Below are 9,772 nucleotides of genomic sequence, written 5' to 3'. Positions count from 1 at the left end.
TTAACCACTACAGTAACAGAGTTCAGGAAACTGTGAAGTGGACTAAGGTCTGGGAGGGGTGTTGTGAAGTATTCACAATTGTATGGAACAGCTATTATTTACAATAATATTAGGGCAACAATCATATGACAGAATCTATGTGATCTGGACAACAAGAACAGGGCGTATAGTACCTTGAGTAGTGTGCTAAAGAAACACAAGTAACATGAAGGACAGTAAATTAGCATTACATTATGAAAGGGAGATCAGAGTAAACCTTTCAAATGATTCAATATAACCAACCAAGCAAAAATGACTATACAGAAAGAAGGGGAATACAAAAACATTATTAAAATAAAAAAATGTAAGAATAATAAAAAATAATAATATAAATATGTAGTATCTTACAGGTTCTCTATAATAGCAAAGTGAAATTTGTCTCCATGTCTCAACTGTCAGGATACCCCCTCTTTAGGTTCAACTCTGGTCTTTTCATGGTTCCAGGTTTTTATGTCTCACTTGTAGATATTTTTTTTAAGCAGGAGAAGGGATATCTCTTCTTAGAAGAGATAGAATTGGAAAGAAAGAAGGAAGGAATAAAACAAGAAAGAAGAAAAAAGAGGAAAATGGTATTGAAAGATAAAACAATAATAAAAATTTTAAAAAATAAAAGATTGCTTAAAAAGAACAAAACTAAAACACCTCTTGTTGGTTTCCAACTGGTCAAAGTGGTGTTTCTGATCTTGTTGGCTGCAGCAGGCTGAGGGGAAATTGGTATGGCTTTTCTCCCTTCCTGATGTTCACTCAGCCAATCTTGAGCACATTCTCCCTAGAGGTAGTCTGGCACCTCTCCCCAGCACCTTGGGTGTGGGATCCAGGTCTTCCTCACAGCTCTCTTTCCCCAAGGTTACCACTGTGGGCTGGGGTGTGGACTCACACGCTTGGCCAGGCTGCCTTGGTCCTGCGGGTTCCAGCACAAACCCTTTCCAGTGCTATGGGGGTGCTCAGGGCCTTCTCTGCTGCCTTCTGAGCAACCTCAGGATCACTGCCTGGATGGGCGGGGAGTAAGTAGGCCCAGTGGCTGTTGCAGGAAAATTCCCCAGTTTTTCTTTTTGAGAAATTTCTCCTACTCAAGCCTGCTGCTCAGTACCGCCCAGTTCTCCAGCCAGATGGGTGACTATTGGGATCAGTGCCCATCACTGCCCTACTGACTCTCAATTCTCCCAAGCCTGTGATCACAGACTCCGTGGGTGCTCACAGCCTCTGTGTGCTTGCCTCTTTGTCCTTACTTCTGTCTTTGAGCCTTCAAGCGACCAGGTCTCTCCCGGTGCTGCTTAAACTTTGTTTGGCCAGGGACGGGGGAGCAGTTGACCAGGCTCTCTCCCAAAGTCTCTGTGGAAGACCCAGCAGGTCATGGGGCCTGGGACTACAGCCACCGTGGTCCCCATGCTGGTCCCTAGGACCTTATTGTCCTGTAGCAGTCTCCTTAGCTCTGTTCCTCCGTAGATCAGCAAGGTTTTTCTCCCGTGTGTAGGGGGACTTCGAATCTGCTCCCTCCTACCCCATCGCCATCTTCCTCCTCCAATTGAATTTTTGTATGTTAATTTTGTATCCTGTAACTTTGCTGAACTCACTTATCAGCTTTGATTGTGTGCATATATTTTTTAGTGTTTTTTATGTATACAATTATGGCATCTATAAATTAATAATTTTACTTATTTCTTTCTAATCTGGATGCCTTTTATTTCTTTTTCTTGCTTAAATGGCCTGGGTAGAAATCCTGTACAGTGTTGATTAGAATTGATAGAAGTAGATATATTTGTCTGGTTAATATCTTAGAGGGAAATCTTACAGTCTTTCACAGGTACAATGTTACCTGTGAATTTTTAAAAATTAAAAAACTTTAATTAATCTGAACTTAATAATTAATAATTATACTTAACAGTAATTATGTTCAGATTAATACTAACTTAATTTTAGTAGTATACAAAAATTTCCTCCTATATGGTTCTATTCTCTGCCACCATTAAACTGTTTTTGTCACAAATTAAATCTTAATATAGTTTACGCCCAAGAACACAGGTGTATAATTATTTGTTTGACGTTTTCTTTTAAATGAAACAGAAAAAATAATTTATAAACAAAAACATTATTGGGTTGGTCAAATTATATGTTTTTTTTCAATACATTCAAGTTCAATGATGGATAGAAAATATAGACAATAGATGAATAAGAAATTGGATAACTTTAACAACAATACAAACCAAGTAGACTTAGCACTTTTCCATAAAGTAAAAGATACATTTTTACTTTTACCAATAACTTTATTGGTTTGGATATTTTAATTATGTTGGCTATCCACCACATGGTATAATATTGTTCTCAACTAATGTCTTGATTTGATTGCTATCAATTTCAACTGGTCTGCCTGACTGTGGAGTATCGTCCAGCAAGAAATCTCTAGCACAAAACTTCTCAAACCATTTTGACACATTTGACCAGTCACAGAACCTTCTCCATACACTGCACAAATCTTTTTTCTGGCATTTCAGTTGCATTTTTACCTTTCTTGAAACAATAAAGCATAATATGCTGGAAATATTTTGTATTTTCTTCCATCTTCAATATTAAATATCTGCACAGAAATTCAATAACTTTGATAATATTTTTTCTTTTTTAAGCTGACATGACAGCTGTCACAATACAGTCTAACAAAATTGTTTTGAATGAAGTTAAACACAACTAAGCATTATAAGAGCCATCTTATGGTAAAAAACAAAAACCAAAAAACAACATTTTGGCTGACCCCAAATTTTGTCTTTTACATTTACTTGTGTTGTCTCCTTTGCCTTTTTTAAATTGTTGTATTTCTGCATGTGGATTCAAGTTATTTGGTATTGCTCTTTCATTTCAGCCTAAAGAATTCTTTTCTAGCATAGGTATATTAGCAGCAAACTTACTATTAGTTTATTTGGGAATGTCTAAACTTCTCTTTCATTTTTGAAGGAGAATTTTGCTACATACGGAATTTTTGATGGACCTTTTTCCTTTTGGTACTTTGATATGATATTCCAGTAAAACCGCCTTTTGGTCTCCATGGTTTCTGACAAGAAATCGGCTTTTAATTTTACTGAGAATCTCTTGTATGTGATGTCACTGCTGCTTTCAAGATTCTCTTTTTGTTTTTGTTTTTTATCAGTTTGCTTATGTTGTATCCAGAAATGAATCTCTTTAAATTTATTCTACTTAGAGTTTGTTAAGTTTTTTGGATGTGTACATTAATGTTTCTCATCAAATTTGGAAGGCTTTCAGCCATTATTTTTTCAAATATTCTGTTTATCCCCTTTCTTTTTTCCTTCTTTAGTGAGACTTATTTTTTTCATTGTTATGCTTGATGGTGTCCCACAGATCTGTTTTTAAACTCAGTTCATTTAAAAAATATTTTCTTTCTTTTCCTCAAACTGCATACTTTTAACTGACTTATGTTCAAATTTACTGTTTCTTCCTTCTGGTGGCATGAATCTAGTATTTGAGCCCATCTAGCAATTTTTAAAATCACTTATTATGCTTTTTAACTCTAGAAAGAAAACATATTCTATTTATATTTTCTGATTGCTGAGATGTCATTCTCATACTTTTGTTAATTCTAGGTGTTATTTCCTTTAGGCCTTTGAGCATATTTAAAATGGCCTATTTACCATCTCTGTCTAGTAAATCTAATGTTTGCGTACCCTCTGGACAGTTTCCACTGATAGACTTTTCCTGTGATGAGCCAGTTTCCTGTCTCTTTGCCTCTTTTGTTGTTGTTGTTATTTTTGAAGACTAAATAAATATTGTCAATATTATTATGTTGTACTTCTGAAAATGAGATGCCCTCATATTTTTCTACATTGTTTATACTACATTTGCTCTATACATAAAATATTTTGAAAATAGGACCTAATTTTTTCTAAACTCTTAAAACTCCATTTTACTAGCATAAAACTACTCTATATATATACTGCGTAGTTTATTACTAGTTATTGCTGCTCTTTCAAAAGATGCTTGGTAAGATTTAGGAGGTTTATGCCTATAAGAAACAAATTTCTGAAAGTATTCAACTTAGGACAATAACTCATTAAGAGGTAGAAGAAATGAAAAATAAATATTAACATGAAGTGATTAATTGGTACAGTATATAAGGTACATCACAGTTAAGTACACATTTCTAACAAAGGTTATTTTGAACCAATCCAGACAATACCTAGTGTGGTTTAGAAATAAATATTGTGATATTGTGGCCTGGGCTTTAGGGTAGGTGTAGCAAGTATTCTCAATCCTATCATTGCCTTATTAGAAGACTTCTTTCCCTTGGGCTCCATTTCTTTCTTTCTTTCATCCTTTATTTATTTATTTTTCTTTCTTTCTTTTTTTAATATGTATTATTGATTATGACATTAGTTGTCCTATTCCTCCCCTCCATTTCCTTTTTTAAATTGTGAGTTCACATTGGATTGTTTCTAACATTTTATAATGTAAATCCACAAATTGCTAAGTTATTTCTAGTGATGTTTATTTGCCTAATTGTGCCTCACAATATCTTTTTAATAGATGTCTCTGTTCATGATGGAACTTGTTTAATATCTGACTACATCTGAAATCTTGATGCTATTACAAAGTTCTCATTCACATCCCTTTTTTTTTTTCTTTCACATCTATACTTCTAACTCACACGATCAATGAAAACTGCCTATTCTGTAAGGACTTTCTCTAGTTGTTAAGTTTATTAGGTCCCCTTCCCATGTAATGGCATGTTTTGTTTGTGCTCACTGTGATGAATTAGTGAGAAAGGAAGGGATACCTCTTAAATGATTTATAAAAGATAGTTTAAATGATTAACCTAGTAGTTATCAGGGATTCTGGCAGTCTTTTAGTGCAGTAGAGATCTTCAAAGAAAGCAAAGCAGCAAGATTTGTGATACTGATAACAGGAATTCTGGTAGGACTCTGTCCCACTTTCTTTACTATCATCCTGTATCCTCTTTATTTTGTCCCTTTATCCTGTGATGATTTTGACAAGAGCTTATTTGAGGCAAAAGATAATAATGAAGATGTTGGACGTTCTAATTTCTCTGTCCAATGTCACTAGAGGCAGTAAAACACATTTTCTCACATCTATCCCTTCATTCCAGCAGGTTACGTTCTTATTTATCCATTGTCCTATACTTCCACACCTCTATCTCTGCTTTCTGGCCCTTGTAGTATAGGTAAACAGAATAGAATGTAGGTATTGGCTCTAAAATGGTACAATGATTGAATAGAGGTATTTTAGTCGAGTCATCCTTTCTTTCTATTATCATGGCATGTGATTACAAGTCTTTCCTTCATTAACTAGTAAAGGCTATGAACAAGTAGGTAAATGTACCATTTCTAAAAATTTTCAGAAGATAAAATTCCAAATTTATTTTTAATTCTTAATTTTTATCTTTTAGTATGGAAATGGAAAGATAGCTCTACCCTTGTGTTTCTTTAAAAAATGAATTCATGGGAACATCAGTTCTGCTAAGGAACCAGCCATAATTTCCATTATCTCTTCAACATATGCTTTTTCCACCAACATTGATAGTTCAATCTTTTGCTGTCAGAAAACAGCATAAATAACTCTGTTGATGATTATATTAAGAAAGTCCCCAGAATATACCCTTAAACCTAGTTAATTTTGCAACTTTTGGTGTGCCACATGTGCCCTGGGCATGTAGTTTGTAAATTATTCAGAATCTGTATTTCCTCATCCTAATATTTAAAGAATAAAGCAGTTGTGAATTTTTGTTTTGTTTTATTTTTTAAAGAAATTCCTGTTTTTATGAGCAAAGTAAAAAACCAATGACGATGTAGGACACCTCATAATGCATTATGCAAGCATTATGTTTAAATTTTTTTTAAACTTTTTTATTGATTTTGGAGAGAGAGAGAGAGGGAGAACATTGATTTGTTGTTCCACTTATTCATGAATTCATTGGTTGCTTCTTGTATGTGCCCTGACCAGGGATTGAACCTGAAACCTTGGTGTCAGAAAAACGCTCTAACAAACAGAAATTCCCAGCAGGGGCCTTGCAAACATTTTCATTAAAACATGTATGAGAGTTTCTATGCTACAGAATTTCATGCTCAGATCCAGCTGCCCCTGCCATATGGCTCCAACATGAAACACTGAAGTAGTATCTTTGGTATTTGACCATAAGGAGAAGGGTCAAGCATATGAAAAGTGTCATCACTTAACATACTCAGTATATTTTTTAGGCTAAGCTACTTTTACAGGTGAAATTAACTTGACAAATGGCATTAAGTTATCTTGCAGTTTTTTATAGAAATCTTGGGAGTCAGTAGTTTCTAGAGTTTACACAAATATTTGAAGTAGTAACCTTGGTACTGATGAGTGTGGATGTATCCATGTCATAAGACTTAGGAGGGTTTATGAATCATTTTATGGAGAGGGTACAGACTCCGTCCTGGAATCGTATAAAATCAAAAGTCAATGCAGTGCACAACACATCAACTCATACATGCTAGTAATGATTGCAGAAACTTAGTGTGAGCATCATATAAGGGACATAAAATAGTTAATCCTGTAGATAGGGGAAAAGGCATGGGTAACTTTCCTTAGTACCTACTGTGGTACTTCTTATACAACAGGGATGTCAAACTCATTTTCACCAGGGGCCACATCAGCCTCACGGTTGCCTTCAAAGGGCCAAAATAATTTTAGGATTGTATAAGTGTAACTATTCCTTAACTGTTAAGGAGTTAAAATTGCATTCGGCCCCATGAAGCTAATGTGCTCCCAACCTCTGGTGAAAATGAGTTTAACACCCTTGTTACACAATGATTACTAACTGAATATTGTGGTTGACTACAAAAGAAATTGAAGCATAGGGGAAAAAACATGAGACGAGATGACATCTTCATCTCCTTAGCAGCTAATGAACAAAATTTTCTCCATTTTTGGTATACCATATATTTTAAAGATAGGCCCACTTTAAAAATCTGTATTTAAGAGACTAAGGAAAACAACCAAGTAAATTTTCCAGAGAAGGAATAAACAAAATCTTTTATGAAAAGTATATTATTCAGACAAGCCAACAGGGTAAGGAGGAGGCAGAGGTGAGAATACTTTTCAAGACCAATGAAATCCTTTCTAGTGTTAGCTTATGTTGAGGTCAAAAAAGAGAGTAACTGAAACCCATCCATGTGCAACCCTGGTGGCAACTATTTGGGTAGAGTGATGGAAGTGGTAAGAGAGAGGAGAAAGAACTCAGTTGTCAGAGAGATGAAGGAGTTGATTCTCTCTGGTTTCTATTTTCTCTGCTGCGTGGGAAGAAAGGTTATTTCCTGGGAGTGAGGGATTAGGGTTAGTGTTAGTGTTTTAGATAGATGGATCAGAGTCTGAAATAGTTGCTGTGAAGAATGGTGATAGGGCTGACCAGAAAGCCCTGTGGGCCTCATTGGGATCACAGACCATGACTGTGGTTGATCACAAATGTTTTAATGGGAATGCAGGAACTGCTGTGAATATTCCTGTCAAACTTATCTGGAAGATAAGGACTATATCTTCACTCTCTAACCTCCACAAATAATGTAATGTCTGAACTTTAGATGATAATCTATTATTTACTGTATGACAAAATGCTGACTTACATCATAAGATGACAATAGTAGTTATCGGTCCTTATTCATGAGCATCAATAGACAAGTAAACATCCTTGTTGTCTGGCTATACCAGCTATGTCCCCAGACTCTCACACTATAGTTCTCTCTTTTATTCTCCCTTCATGGCCCAATATTTCCCTAGTCAAGTTATGGTGACTATAGTGACATACAGGGTGACAAGTGCTCATAGAATGTAAATCATCTTTAATATTTTGCAATTACTAAATCCTTTCAGTAGAGATTACTAGTATCATAGCTAAGTAGAAAAATATCTCTGAAGAGAACAGCCTATTTACATAATTTACATTTCCCTTGATCCTCTTTTATAAATTTCATATTGTACCGTATTATTATACTATTTCTTAATGGCAAGCAATTATAAATTTAGTATCAATTCTTAAAATGAACATCTTTAGTGTTATACAAGTGGTGTTAAAAATCTTTATCTCACACTACCCAAATAGAAAAGCATCCTGTTTCCTTTGTACCATAAAGTTCTAGACTGAGAGAATTCACAGCTAGAACTTGAGTGAAAACTTTAAACTGGTTCACTGAGAGGCAACTGATAATCAGGAAAATTGTCTCTGTTTTCCTGATGCCTTTTAATACCTTTTCTCCCCTGTGTGTGTGGTTAGAGGTAAGCATTGATGATTATAAAAAGAAGAAAGAAAGAGTCTGGACTTATATTCTACATAGACTAATATGAAGGAATTGACTTGAATGCATGATGGCCAATCTCAGCCATGTCATAGGATAGCTGGGACAAGACACATTTCACATCAATTCAAAACAATCTCTGTGCTTTTCCATCCATTTTAGCTGTATTAAAGAGGGAACAGGCTGGGACTCAGGAAGATCATATAGCTGATTGCTTTCAAAATGAGACTATATGGGGTATATAAGAACATCAGGCCTTCTTTATAAATTGTGCAGACACTAGTCTTTACTTAAAAGGTATGCCAGAAAAAAATTGCTCGATCACAGCCATGTTTTAAGATCTTTAATGCATGTCTGTGATTAGGGGTAAAAATGGCTTTAATTTTTTTTTTTAGAAAGCCTGGCTTTGCTGTGAAGGTCAGTCTCTTCCTAAGCTGCGTCAACTTCAAATATTCTGCTGGCAGTGTCTGTATAAGAGACTGCCAGGCTTCAGTCCGCCATGGGCCCTGGGATTCTACAGGCTCTAGAATCCTATGGTGTGTGTCTATTCATTTCAAAGTTTTCAAAAATAGAAAAATGTGAGAGGATGAATGCTTAATATTAAATGAAAGGGATCTTGTGCTACAGAGCACACATTCTGCTTCCATTGTATAGAATCATAATTTTGAATCTGAAATTTATATTCTTAATGCAATTTCCAAGTGGAACATAGCTTTTAAAACAGTAAAACAATAAAGGTGGCCATGCATAGCTTACAGATATCACTGTGCTGATAATGCCTGCACCAAAAGTGTCAGAGTTCTCCATGCACAGGTTACTTTTAAAACCAGTCAAGATGCCAGGGTAGGCATTAAAACACTTGAACCATACTCTGAGAAAATAAGGAGCAACCAAGAGATATACCTGTGAGTTTCGCATCATCACTTCTAATGGTCAGATTTAAATTCTCATTCTGTTCATGTCTCTGCTCTCCAGGCCCCCTGCAATGTTAATTACATCTTGTAATTTTAGCAGATCATTAAAAATATGTGAAATTCCCAGTTGTTATTATTTTCTGTTTGTATTGGTTCTTATATACCTTTAGGACTTGAATAATAATGGGGTAAACTTTTTAAAAAATCAAACAAAATCATTTTATGAATCGCAACAATGAACTTTAATATGTACTTGGCAGCGTCTGTGTACCCATTTAATAGAATTTGATGCTTATAACAAGTCCCTGTGTGTTTTACTTTCCACCCCCAGACAGACCATCATTAATGGGTATCTAGTTTCAAAAGAGACATCTTAGTTAGAAAATACAACTGAAAATCACAATAACCAGTTTTACAGCATAGTATTTGCCTTTCAAGTGAGAAGTGGTTTTAGATATCAGTTATATCGACTTTCATATTCCTTAGCTGGGCAGTATTATCCAGTGCATTAATTTGCAATGCAGATTATTAAATATA

This window comes from Artibeus jamaicensis, unplaced genomic scaffold (genome assembly GCF_021234435.1).
Source record: "Artibeus jamaicensis isolate MK-2021 breed Jamaican fruit bat unplaced genomic scaffold, CSHL_Jam_final contig_373, whole genome shotgun sequence".
Classification (NCBI taxonomy): domain Eukaryota; kingdom Metazoa; phylum Chordata; class Mammalia; order Chiroptera; family Phyllostomidae; genus Artibeus; species Artibeus jamaicensis.
Note: the sequence above shows the minus strand (reverse complement) of the source record.